General features: G+C 39.5%; 1 protein-coding gene across 1 annotated transcript in view; it reads right to left on the bottom strand.

The window, feature by feature from the left end:
* Window positions 1-13,832, bottom strand: part of LOC132832153 (collagen alpha-3(VI) chain-like) — a 118,307-nt gene extending 104,475 nt beyond the window's left edge. Inside the window, exon 1 of the mRNA XM_060849902.1 lies at window positions 13,793-13,832. The gene's annotated coding sequence lies outside the window, so the exon portion shown is untranslated. The remainder of the gene's footprint in view (window positions 1-13,792) is intronic.
* Window positions 13,833-14,119: the final 287 nt, after the last annotated feature.

Genomic DNA, 14,119 nt, shown 5'->3' with positions numbered 1-14,119 from the left:
ATGCAGTTAATTTCACAGTTGTCTGCTTTGTCATTGAGTTCCAACAATTCTGATGTGTGTCTTTCAGAATTTGGACTGCGGGATATTTGCTGTATCTTCAATGTCAATCTTGGTTTGAGTGTGTAAGTTACCAGTTTTCTCTGGAAAAATAATACTGATTTTGGTAAAAGTTTCTAATTGGTTGACTTCATCAGCACAATGCAATCCACTTGCAATGTAAAAAAATCGGTTCATCACCTGATTACAATTTGTTCAAATCTGGTTTTTGGCTTGAGTCTAGGTGAAAGTGGGTACTGCAGATACTGGAGATTACAGTCAAGATTAGAGTAGTGCTGGAAAAGAGCTGGGAAATTGACATTTCGGGCAAAAGCCCTTCATCAGGAATGAGGCCTCATTCTTGATGAAGGGCTTTAACCTGAAATGTCGATTTTCCTGCTCCTCGGATGCTGCCTGACCTGCTGTGCTTTTCCCGCACTACTCTAATCTTGACTCTTGACTTGAGTCCGTCTGTGAATGTGTATGTTAGTTTTATTAGGATTATGTAGATAATTACATTCAGTGCTGCTATTGCCAGACTGCTGTGCCTTTCTGTTTGGTTACATCCTTTTGTAGCCTATGACTGCATTGTTGGAAGAGGATTTCTGATATAGGCAGACCAGTTTGGACCCCACATATTGCACAGATGTTGAAATGTAGCTTAGCTTCACGGTGGGTGAATGGCTTCATGTTTTCTGCCTTCTGCTAACAGTGAATCAGTGCTATGACCTTTTCTTTTTCTCAAAGAGATTCTTTTGCATTGCTTCAGTAACTGATTCAAGATGGCGCTGACACTTGGCAACTCTTTGCGAGCTCTCTGCAGTTGATGTTATTCTCATATTTTTTGCAATCACTACCTTGCTTTTGTGCACCTCCTGCGTAGCCATAAACTTGCATCCTCACTCTGTCAAAACACCCAAAGTTCTGTATATCCTTGTAAGTTATGATGTGCCTGTCCTGCTCACAAAACAAAACTTTTCACTGCCCTTAGGTACATGTGACAACAATGAATCAAAGCAAATAGGTGTTGAGGCAGTCACCAATTCCATTATCTGCACCAATAATTTGGCTTCTGAAAAGTCACAATTTCTACTCTTGTTATGACACTAACTGAAAAATTGACCAATTGGATACCTTGGCTTTTGCCCAGTTCATCAGTTCTAAGCAGTGAATCCTAAAATTGACTCTTGTATGCAATTAGTCTTCTTGGACTTTCCATAACCTTGCAGGATCTCTGTGGTCCTCTAGATAATCCTAAAGTATTAACGTAGTACAAACCCTCATTACCAGCTGTTGTAGGTATTGTCCCAGCTTGTTTAACCAGTTTTGAAGCTGTTTAGTCCATGAAGCATAGTGGAATCCCTTGTTTAAAAATATGAACTCGGACAGTAAATTTATAACTTTCCAGTTCCACTCTTCTTCAGTCTGATTGTCTTTTCACTTATATTTAGCTTTGTGCACTCCTCTGTGCTTTCAGCAATTTGTTTCCTCTTTTGTGCTTCCCCATTTGTTTTGGCTTGATTGTTTGTTTTAAATATGCTTTTGGCTGTTCCTGAATGCAGTTTGCTTTTTTTTTCCCTGTTATTTGTACTTTGGCAAGTTTTATTTTAGTCCAGCACAAGATTGATGCCTGTTAGGCATTCAAATTTGAAACAACGTTTGAATAGGATGGGCTTGAATCAGCTGTCGCCTGCATGAACATGGCCAATTCAGAAATATTGTTTCTCTCTGGGAACATCTGGATTCCTGTTATATTTTATTTCCCGCTGCTTCCCTTGGCCTTTAGGTTTGTAAGGCTGGTTCCGTCTTTCGTGTGCTTTTGAATGAAACATTTTCCCAGGTGCACACCATGTAACAATATTCTGAAGTCAAAAAGTAACACAAGGTAGGCATGGCAATTTAGAATAGATGTAGAATCCCTACAGTGTAGAAACAGGCCCTTCGACCCAACAAGTCCACACAAGTAATCCACCCAGACCCATTCCCTGACATTTACCCCAGACTTCGTTTCCTTGAAGATTTTTGGTGGATTTATCCACAGCTAAACTAAATCCCCAGTACAGAGAAATCTCCAAATATAGCCTATGCCTCAACTGTTGCAATGCAGAGAGCCTGTATCCTGTGTCCATGTGACAACATTCAGGCGCTTGTGTCGTTTGTATGTTGATCTCTTAAAGGGTCATCGCCCCAAAGATGGTAATACATTTGCAGCCAGCCTGTCAAATGACACAGGTTATGAGCTAACCAATAAAGATTCAGTGACCAGGTTGCTGCAAGAATTCCAATGCACACCCCACCTCATTCCGATAGCCATTTTAGAGTTTGGATTTTGTTTTAATGGGAAGTGGGTTTTTATCTATGTGTATGAGGGGGTTTAATAACTAAATTTATCAGTCTATTTGGAGCTATGATTTTAAAACCAGTACATTAGAGATCAGGAGTACGCTTCCATGGGAATTTAATTATAAAGGAAGACTCAGGTAATGTTCTGGAGAACTCAGGTTCAAATCCTGCTATGGTTATTGATGGAATTTGAATTCAATAAAGCTCTGGAATTAAGATTCTAATGACGCCCATGAATTGATTGTTGAAAAAACCCATCTGGTTCACTGATCTCCTTAGGGAATTAAACTGTCGTCCTTACTTGGTCTGGCCTACACGTGGCTCTAGACCCACTGCAATGTGGTTGACTCTTAACTGCCCTCTGGTTAATTGGGAATGGGCAATAGATGCTGTCCTAGCCGGTGATGCCCTTATCCTGTGAATGAATATGAAAAAATTATCAGGCTTTAACAGCCACAATGAAACTTTTAGCTTTTTTTTGTAGATGTGGAGTTAAATAATTTTGTGATATTTAGCCCAGCATTCTGAAAGTATGCTGGTCCTTTGCAGCATTTCTGGACAACTTTGTCAGTAAAAGATTGACAAGGACAATGAAACCATTCCTTTGTAAATAATTGTAAGGATTAGTGCAATATGTTGATTGGGGCAAGGTTGTTATTAACAACAAGGGTTTTCTGCTCAGCTTAATAGTTGAAGAGAGGGCTGTCTCTTTATTTGTTGCAGAGTAAAACCAACCAAATGTGATAAAATCAGTCGCCTTTCAGATCTCCTTGACTCCTCTGCTTCCTTCTGTTGTTGAAAAGGCTGCTAAGTTACAGTTACTGAATGTTTTTCCTCATGGGGCCATCATGAGAAGTCCCATTCTCAGGGCACATTTATGCAGGAGATGGCATGTAACAACTATTATAGAGTCATAGAGAGGTATAGCACTGAAACAGACCCTTTGGTCCAACCCGTCCATGCCAACCAGATACCATAACCTAATCTAGTCCCATTTGTCAGCACTTGGCCCATATATCTCTAAACCATATACCCATTCACATGTCTTTTAAATGTTGTAATTGTATCAGCTAACACCACTTCCTCTGGCAGCTCATTCCATACATGCACCACCCTCTGTGTGAAAAAGTTGCCCCTTAGGTCTCTTCTTTATCTTTCTCCTCTCACCCTGAACCTATGCCCTCTAGTTCTTGACTCCCCCACCCCAGTGAAAAAGATCTTGTCTATTTTCCTACCCAGGCCCCTCATGATTTTATAAACCTCTATAAGGTCACCCTTCTGCCTCCGATGCTCCTGGGAAAACAACCCCAGCCTATTCAGCGTCTGCCAATAGCTCAAACCATCCAACCCTGGCAACATCCTTGTAAATCTTTTCTGAACTTTTCAAGTTTCACAACATCCTTCCAATAGGAAGGAGACCAGAATTGCATGCAATATTCCAAAAGTGGCATAACCAACATCCTGTACAGCCGCAACATGATCCTTCAACTTTTATACTCAATGCTCTGACCAATAAAGGAATGCATACCAAACGTTGTCTTCACTATCATATCTACCTACGACTCTACTTTCGAAGATTTATGAACCTGCACTCCAATATATCTTTGTGGGAATATTGATATTAAGACCATTATGTCCTGCCACCCACTACCCACCACACTTCAGGTCAATCCTGATCCATGTATGCAAAAGGAACATGCATCCACAATGCCAGTGATATGGCCCATAATACCTGACATGGATCTCATTCCACCTTCAAACTCCACCAGTGGAGACAGTAAAGTTTGGAAGAGAAGTAATGCTACAATGTCTTGGGATGAAGCTTCTTACTTGACTATAGAATGCAAATAATTCAAGACTGCTTTATGTTTGGCATGAGACAAGCCAAGATTCTTCTATTAGTTCACAGATTTGGCATATTGTTGCGTTCGTGAGCTGAAGGACGTGGAGGATTTCCGACTAATTACATCATGCCTCATTACCTCATTATCTCCATTAATTTCCTACTGGAAGGGGACGCCAGCAGGAGGTGAAAGTATCTTTTACCTGGCCCAACTTCCAATAGAAATTCATCATGCATCTTGGCTAGGGAAGAACTCTGGCAGAGCAGAAACTGTTCTGTTACCACAAAATGACATTCTGGAATTTCCAGATCATTTTACAGTTAGACTGAAGTCTTACAATGAACGTTTCAAGCTCAAATATTTAATTTCTAATAAAGTTTGTACCAAGTATCTAGAATTACCCACATCACAAATTACTATATCCATAACTTTATCCAGTTTATTAGCAGCTATAGTTAATAACCCTAACATATTGCCATTAAATATACAAGTTACAGAGCGTCCATTTTCAATATAGGGAATTCCGTGGACATTACAACCTCTGATTTCCTTCATTATGCTCTTGAGAAAACATCCACTATAGCAATTTTTTTCCAGGCACTTAAATGATTTGTAAATCATATGGTTAATGAGTTAAGCTCCACCAAAACAAACAATTTCTTATCCCAAAATGTTTCCAAAAATAATGCAAATGATTATGATTCATATAAATAATGGTTTATTCCACATTGTTGGTGGTGCATAATTTAAAATATGCATATGGTGATGGCATAGTGGTTAGCACTGCTGCCTCACAGTGCCAGGGATCCCAGTTCGAATCCACCCTCCATTAACTGTCTGTGTGGAGTTTGCACATTCTCGTCTGGCCTGCGTGGGTTTCCTCCGGGTGCTCTGGTTTCCTCCCACAATCCAAAGATGTGCAGTTAGGTGATTTGGCCATGCTAAATTGTCCAATAGCGTTCAGAGATGTGTAGGTTAGGTGCATTAGTGAGGGGTAAATGTAGAGTAATACAGTAAGGGAATTGGTCTGGGTGGGTTACTTTTCGGAGGGTCAGTGTGGACTTGTTGGGCCAAATGGCCTATTTCCACACTGAAGGGATTCTATGATCATGAAAATGATGAAGAGCCAAAACTAGATTGAATGTTTCCTCCTTAACCATTGAATATTTTTGTTGACGCTCAGTTTATTTGAAAAGTAACTGACAGGGCATTTGATCTCTAACTCATCATCCTGCAGTAAAACATCCCCTACATCAATATCACTGGCATCAACAGCAGGTTTAAATGCCTTTTCATAATTAGGTGTGACTGAGACTGATGCAGTTGTCAACACTGCTTTCAAGTTTTCAAGATAACTCTGACATTCTTACCTGTGGCCCAGTTTTCTGCTTGTCTTCAACAAATGTGTTGAAGGTACCTCAACAGTGCTGAAGTTCAGAATGAATTTCAGGTAAAATGCATCCCTGCCAACATATCGCAAAATTTCACATTTTGTTTTAGACACAGGAAAATCCAAAATGCCTTTATTTCCTTAGGTACCACTTGGCCTTGTTCCACAATCTGGTTGAAATGTGTTCCCGACGTGTGTGTGGCAAGTCTGGCAGCATTTGACCACACCTTGGCCAATAAAAATGTTTTAAGACCTTAAACTGTGTTTTCTTAACAGCTAAATGACCTGCCTTTAGAATTTTGTGGGCACCCATAAAAGTTCATTGTGATACTCAAAGGGAACAAAGACCCGATGATTGCTTCCTATTTCTTAAAAGGCTGGTATTCGAGTTAGTCTCCATTTCCCCATTAGGACTTTATTATCCAAATAATGACACTTCGGGGTGGATTCTGATTTGATTTCTGAGTAGGCTGTTTGGTATGACTGTTTCATAAGACTATATGGTATATGAGCTGAATTAGCCATTTTGGCCATTGAGTCACTCCACCAATCGTGGCTGATATGCTTCTCAACCCCATTTTCCTGCCTTTTCACTGTAACCCTTGATCCCCTTATCAATCAGGAACCCAGCTATCCCTATCTTACATACACTGCATGATTTTGATGCTGCAGCCTGCTGCAGCTATGAATTCCACAGATTAATCACCCTCTGGCTGAAGAAATTCCTCCTCATCTCTGTTATAAAGGGTTGTCCCTTCACTCTGAGACTGTGTCCTCAGGTCCTAGTCTCTACTACCAGTGGAAACACCTTCTCCATGGCTACTCAATCCAGGCCTTTCAGTGTTCTGCAAGTTTCAGTCAGATTCCTCCCCCATTCTTCTAATGTTTATGGAGTACAGATTTCAACTGGTCCTCTTATGACAAATTCTTCATCCCAGGATCATTCTAGAGAACCTCCTCTGGACCCCCTCAAAAGCCAGCACATCCTTCCGTGGATACAGGGTCCACAACTGTTCACAATATTCCAAATGCAGTCTGATCAGAGCCTTATATAGCCACAGTAGTAACCTCTGCTCTTGTATTCTAGCCTTCCTGAAATGAACACACAAACAGACACTCACACAGACACACATTCATACACACTCTCTCACAGACACTCAACTCCATTCCCCCATCCCCACCCCCATACACATGTACACACACAAGTTTGTGGGGTGAATTTGTACTTTCAGAGTTACATTGTACTTTGCTCAAAAACTGCAAGAATCCATGTAAGATTCTGTTAATTCATTTTTTAGATGAGAATCCATCTAAACATTATGGCACAGACAGCAGCACAGAGGAGTGCTAATAACCAATACATTCTCTGGGCTGACACCAATTGTTAAAGTTCACTTGAGAATGTAACTTTTTAAGAAAAAGTTTTGCAATGTACATATGAAAGAAGTGAAACTAACATGGTCATTCTAACAGATGAGAGACTTAACAAACAATCAAAGTTATTTTTTCAATGTATATTTCAGTTACATCACACTGTAAACTTTTGCTATAAATTCTGTGTCTTACAATCTTATACTCCACAACACCTGATGAAGGAACAGTGATCTGAAAGCTACTGCTTCCAATTAAACCTGTTGAAATATAACCTGGTGTTGTGTTTTTTAACTTTGTACACCTCAATCCAACACTGGCATCTCCATATCTGTGTTGCATCTGTCTTCCTAACTGCCAACTGAACTTGCATATTAATCTTCAGGAGATCCTGAGAATGCCCGTGTCCCTTCTACGCTTCAGAATTCCAAAATGTTTCCATATTTAGAGAATAATCTATGCTTCTATCCTTCCTATAAAAGTGCATAATCTCATACTTTCCCACTTCTTTGCCCACTCTCCTGACTTCTCCAAGTCCTTCTGCAGCTTCCCCACTTCCTCAACATTACCTGTCCCTCCAGCTATCATTGCGTCTTCTGCAAAATTAGCAAAAATGCCTCTGTTTCTTCATCCAAATTGTTAATGTCTAAAGTATATAGCTGTGGTCATAACACAGACCCCTGCAGAACTCTACTAGTCACCAGCTACCATCCTGAACAAGACATCCCCCCCCACTCTGCCTTCTGCCAGTCAGCTAATCCTCTATCCGCATGCCAGTATCATACCTCTAACGCTATGGGCTCTCACAAAAATTAGCAGCCTCTTGTCAAAGGCCTTCTGCAAATCCAAGTGGATGACCTTCACTGGCTCTCCTTTGTCTAACTTGCTCATTACCTCCTCAAAGATGTCTAATAGAGAGGCCAGACCTGACTTCCCCTTGCCAAAGCTGTAGGCGAAAGTGGGAACTGCAGATGCTGGAGATTAGAGTCGAGATTAGAGTGGTACTGGAAAAGCAGGTCAGGCAGCATCCAGGTAGCAGGAAAATCGGCATTTTGGGCAAAAGCCTTTCATCAGGAATGAGTCTGGGGGCCTTGGGACCAGGTTCCCAGCCTCATTCCTGATGAAGGGCTTTTGCCCAAAACATCAGTTTTCCTGATATTTAGATGCTGTCTGGCCTGTGCTTTTCCAGCACCGCTGTAATCTTGACTTGACAAAGCGGTGCTGACTCAGCCCTGTTTTACAATGCACTTGCCAAGTACTCCACAATCTCATCCCTATTGATGGATCCTAAAATGTTACCAATGGCAGAGATCAGGAAAATCAGTCTATAATTTCCTGTCTTCTGCCTCTGTCCCTCCTTAAACCGAGGTGTTACATTAGCCATCTTTCAGCTTATTTGTACTTCCCTGACTACAATGTTTCATGCAAGATCACCACCAATGCCTCTACAGTCTCCTCAGCTATCTCTTGCAAAACTCTAGGATGTAGTCTACGTGGTCCAAGTGATTTATCCACTTCTTAGCCTTTCAGCTTCTCCTTTGTAACAAAAACAGAATTACTGGAAAATCTCAGTAGGTCTGGCTGCATCTGTGAGGAGAAATCAAAGTTAACATTTCATGTCCCGTACAGCATTCTGGTCACTAGACCACAAACATTAATTTTGAGTTGTCTTCGCAGATGCTCCCAGACCAGCTGAACTTTCCCAGCAACTTCTGTTTTTTTTTCTGTTTTTTTAGCATCTGCAGTTTTTTTGGTTTTTGCCTTCTCCTCAGTGATGGACAAGATACTCACTCCTGTCTGCGAACTGTCTTGAAGTTCTGGTGTGTTGCTAGCATCTTCCACCACGAAGACTGATGCAAAGGATCTATTCAGTTCCTCCACATTTCTTTGCTCCCCATTCCTCCTTCTCCAACCTTATTTCCCAGCAGTCCAATGTCCTCTCTTGCTCCTCTCTTACCATTTAAGTATCTAACAAAACTGTTGCTATCTTCTTTTACATTGCTAGTTAGCTTACCCTCATATTTCATCTTCTTTCTTATTGCTCTCTTATTTCATCTTATTGCTTTTTTAGTTATCCTCTGCTGGTTTTTAAAGGTTTCCCAATCCTCTGGCTTCCCACTAATCTTCAACACATTGGATACAATTCTTTTGCTTTTATGCTGTCCCTGGCTTCCTTTGTCAGAATAGTTGTCTTATCCACTCCTTAGTGTGGTTCTTCTTTCTCGGGATGAATTTCTGCTGTTCCTCCCCTGTTACCTCCAGAACTCCTGCTCCACTGTCTTCCCTGTTAGGCTCCCGATCCAATCAACTCTGGCCAGCTGTTCCCACATGTCTTTGTAGTTAACTTCATTCAGCTGTAATACCATTACACCTCATTCCAGCTTCTTCCCCTCTAACTGCAAGAGTGAATTCTCTCTCATATTATGGTCACTGTCACCTAGGGGTTCCTTCACCTTAAGCTCTCTTTTCACGTCATTACAAATCACAAAATCCAGAATTGCCTGTTCCCTAGTGGGCTCTACCATAAGCTGGTCCCTAAAGTCATCTCATAGATATTCCAAAAATTCCTTTTCTTGAGATCAGCTGCCAACCTGATTTTCCCAGTCCCCCTACATATCGAAGATCCCATGGAAGTGTACTAGTATTGTACAATAATTGTACAATAATTGTATGAGGGTGGCACAGTGGTTAGCACTGCTGCCTCACAGTGCCAGAGGCCTGGGTTCAATTCCCACCTCAGGCTACTGTCTGTGTGGAGTTTGCACATTCTCCTCGTGCCTGTGTGGGTTTCCTCCCATAGTCCAAAAATGTGCAGGTTAGGTGAATTGGCCATGCTAAATTGCCCGTAGTGTTAGGTGAAGGGGTAAATGTAGGGGGATGGGTCTGGGTGGGTTGCTTTTCGGAGAGTTGGTGTGGACGTGTTGGGCCGAAGGGCCTGTTTCCACACTGTGTAAGTAATCTAATCTCTTTTTCTTATGTGCTTTTTCTATCTTCTGATTTATTTTCTCCCCACGTCCCGATTACTGTTAGGAGGTCTATAATCCCCATCAGGGCCTTTTTCTCCTTTACAACTCCTCAACTTTACCCAGCCAGGTTCTATGAGAAAGTGAGGACTACAGATGCTGGAGATCAGAGTCGAAGAGTGTAGTGCTGGAAAAGCACAGCCAGTCAGGCAGCATCCAAGGAGTAGGAGAGTCGACATTTCGAGAGCACGCCCTTCATCAGGAGCATTCAAACTCTTCGAATCCATCCAGATTCTATGCCTTCCGATTCTATATCAGCTCTTGCTATTGATTTACTTTCATTTCTTACTAACAAGGCAACCCCACCCTTTCTGACCATTTTCCTGTCATTTTGATAAGGTGTGTATCTTTTGAATATTTTGTTCCCAGCCTGATCCACTTTCAGGCCTGATTCTCACAATATCGTACCTACTAATTTTAATCTGTACTGAAAGCTCCTTCACCTTGTTTCATATACTGCATGCATTTAAGTACAACACCCTCAGTCCTGCATTAACTACCCTCTTTCCGTACAGTTGTCCCCTTATCTGCTGTACTTGAAATGGGATTCCTGGCTCTTTCTATACTCTCTGCCCGATTACCTATTCTGGAAACTTTTATGGCTTTTGCAGACACCTCACCTCCTCGACTTTTTCCTCAATTTTCCATGCAACTGAGCCCACCATCCCACTGTTCAGGTTGAAGCCCTATCCACAATCCTGATTAGCAATTCTTCTCCAAATCTCTTTCTTTCTTTTCTATTAAAGAAGATTGGCTAAATATATCAGCCTTGTTTTCTTTATTTTATTCCTTTTTAATTAAATTTTCAAAAATTGTGACAGCTACCTGAATTACTAAAGCATCTGTGGTTTTGTTCCGTAGAAGGGTCTCTTAACCTGGAAAGTAATTTGCTTTCTCTCCACAGATCCTCTCAGATGTGTTGACTTTCTTCAGCAATTTATGTTGTTGATACTGAAGCATCACCCTGTTTCATGGAATCCAGTTCCTCTTGACTAACTCTATGGGCTTGAGATCGTGTTAAATTGCTGTCAAGAAACAAATATATTTTCCTCACTTTCCATTATCCTCTTTTTTTTTCTCTTCTTTTAGTCTCATTTTAACTCAAAGCTTTTCATGTCTTCTTCTCTAATTCTAGTTCTTTGTCTTCTATCTCCATCTTAGCTAATTCGAGCTGTGACCTCAAGTTCAGGTTTCCCATCTTCCAATTCTAAATGTTGGAAAATCACTTGAAGCAACTCCTCCTTACAAGAAAAGGAAAAAGTCAGGACTGCAGATGCTGGCAATCAGAGTCAAGAGTTTTGCTGGAAAAGCACAGCAAGTCAGGCAGCATCTGAGGAGCAGGAGAATCGACATTTCTGGCCCAAAACGTCAATTCTCCTGCTCCTCTGATGCTGCCTGACCTGCTGTGCTTTTCCAGCAACACACTCTCGACAACTCCTTACACGATCCTACCTTTACTTGTACCTTCAATGTATCAGCTAACTCACCCAGTTTAGTTTTAGTCCAAGATTTCAAAGGTTGCATAATTATTTCTTCCACTTTCTGAAAACTCTTAGCAACAATCAAAGCCATATTCAAAATCCATGTAATAAACTTCATCACAAGTGAATTGTTTTGTGTTCAGAATCTCTATGCACCCATTACTTTAAAAGGAAAGACACAGATCTCTCTTAAAACAAATGTACTCAAACTTTGTAAGAGCCCAGCTGATGATACGATGAGATAAGATCATTATCTGAACTCTGGCTAACACATCATATTTTGGTTTGCACTATTTAATGTGGTGGTTTTCCATAGAGACAGTGAGAGTAACTCTAAAAATTTGGTTCTAGCAATAAAACTGAAGTTTGTTACACAAAAGAAATGAAGATGACATGAAACAAATCAAGTTATTTAAATATAACATCAAATGAAACGTTTTGAAACATATGGCAATGCAACATCCCAGCTATCCCAACACCATCAACGGACATAGCAGAGTTCGCTTTTTTTCCCTACTCTATCACATCTATAGGTTTGACTGAAATGTTTCTCTGAATTTCCAGTCTTGAAAGCTTGGTAGCCTGTTTCCTTTAAATATGACCACTTCAACTTTCTTAGTTTCAGATAACCCATTCAAGGTTTCATCAAATACTTCTCCTCTGGATTTCTCAACTAAAATCCTTAAACTGAGGTAACCTATTTCTTAATTGCTCTGGTTCTTGCTCCTAGTTTCTCCAGGAAAAACTGTTCTTAAATCCAACCCAGCCATGCCTTCTATGAGCTGAAACAAAAACGTTCCAATCTGTGAGCTTTTATTAATAATAAAAAAACAATTATTATTTCTTCCAAACCAAATGAAAGCTGATGCCTTACAGTGCTTTTCTCTTCAATCATAAAATGCGCATAATATAAACTCATACTATTATTCCAGGAGTGTCCCAGTCACCTAGTCTCTGACATATAATGTCCCTGAAAATACAGACAAGGCATTTAAAAAACCTCCTCATATCCATAGTCTAAAATCAACATGCCACTAGTTCAAAATCCAAATGTATATAATATATATTTATATAAATTATTGAAGTGTTTGGATTTTATTATGATATATTAGGTATATATGAATCACATGCTCTACGTTAGACTCACTATGTTTATTTTATTACCTAGCTAATCAGTGATATTTAAAGAATTATAATTGCAGATGATTGACTGGATTCATTGTTCTTTCTGTGTTGAAAGATACTCTCACACGTTACATACTTCCTTCTCAAATTATAGAGCTATTTCAGCAATGGGTTTTTTCTTTCCTGCTCCCCTGAAGCAAGTTAAAATATATCCCCCCATTACATAACTATGTACATTTTCAACTTACCACCCACAGCCAAAACTAATGTGACTGTATGTGAAGATGTTACAAAGCATTAATGACACCAGTTTATACTCAGAAGATATTTGTTGTGATTGTGAACATTTGTTAATTTATCACTAATTTCTGATTCACTCTGGGTCACATTTTCACTTCTCAAAATGAAGTAGCATCCTGTCATTGTTTTTATTTAGTAAATGTGACTGAAGCGTACCTCCAGCCTTCTGAATTGTTTACTTTTTTAAAAAATGTTTGAAATTTTTGCTTTAACAAGCGGTTGGGTGAACGTGTGGGTGATGAACTGGATTATTTTGGAAAGGTTTTTAAAAACAATTTGTTTTAATGAAAAACAGTCTGATCCTTTGATTAAAACCATGCAACTATTCAGATAAGTTGAAGATTAAAAAAAGTAACTATTTAGATAGCTTGAAGATAGAAATTCACTTTCTGTTTCAGGATTACTGTAAATCAAAGAGATACAGGCATAATTTTAATAAAGCAAATGCTGTACTGCAAATATGCAAAACAATTAAAAGTAAAGAATGCAGAAATCTCATAAAATGACATTAAACTTATATAACACTGATGATTGATTCCAAAACACATTAGTTAACATTAAATTTTCCATTAAGCCACACTAATTTCCAAATGTAAAATATGGCACAGATTTCATAGTGGCTGAACTATTTCAAATCACATCTATGTAATTATTTATGTTTCTGATGCAAACAATTGGTGTAATTATGGAATCTACTTAATATGCGATCTTAATATCCTTGGAAAATTTAACATTTGCTAACTAGCATTTTATAATAGAACCTGCAGTACTGAACTTTTATTCATCAGTTTAGCAAATAAAAAAGACTGTTCATGTAATGCTTACACTTCATGTTCAAACTGCATTGTGTCAAGATTTTAAAAGGAAAGTACAACTTACCGTTCCAAACAATTTAAAGCTGTCCTGTTAGAGGGGATTCTGACAGTCTAAGCTAGGATTGCAACTTTCACATTAATAAAGATGTTAGAAGTCCCTCCTCTCTCTTCTCACTACCAATACTGGTGAACATCTCCCAGTCACGGCTGGTCAGGACCAATTAACCCTTGAAATACTGACCAAATTTTAAATCCAAATGAACTTAAGTAGTGACTTAATGATAATAGGTATAATTATGAAGTGAGAGGAACCTGATGAGTCAAAATTAAACCCAAATGATGTTCAGATTAATAACAATACTCTGCAAGTGTACATTTATGCTTCAATTTT

The sequence above is a fragment of the Hemiscyllium ocellatum genome, chromosome 34 (genome assembly GCF_020745735.1).
Source record: "Hemiscyllium ocellatum isolate sHemOce1 chromosome 34, sHemOce1.pat.X.cur, whole genome shotgun sequence".
In the NCBI taxonomy this organism is placed as follows: domain Eukaryota; kingdom Metazoa; phylum Chordata; class Chondrichthyes; order Orectolobiformes; family Hemiscylliidae; genus Hemiscyllium; species Hemiscyllium ocellatum.
The sequence above is the reverse complement of the archived record's forward strand: the minus strand, read 5'-3'. Positions and strand labels throughout refer to the sequence as shown.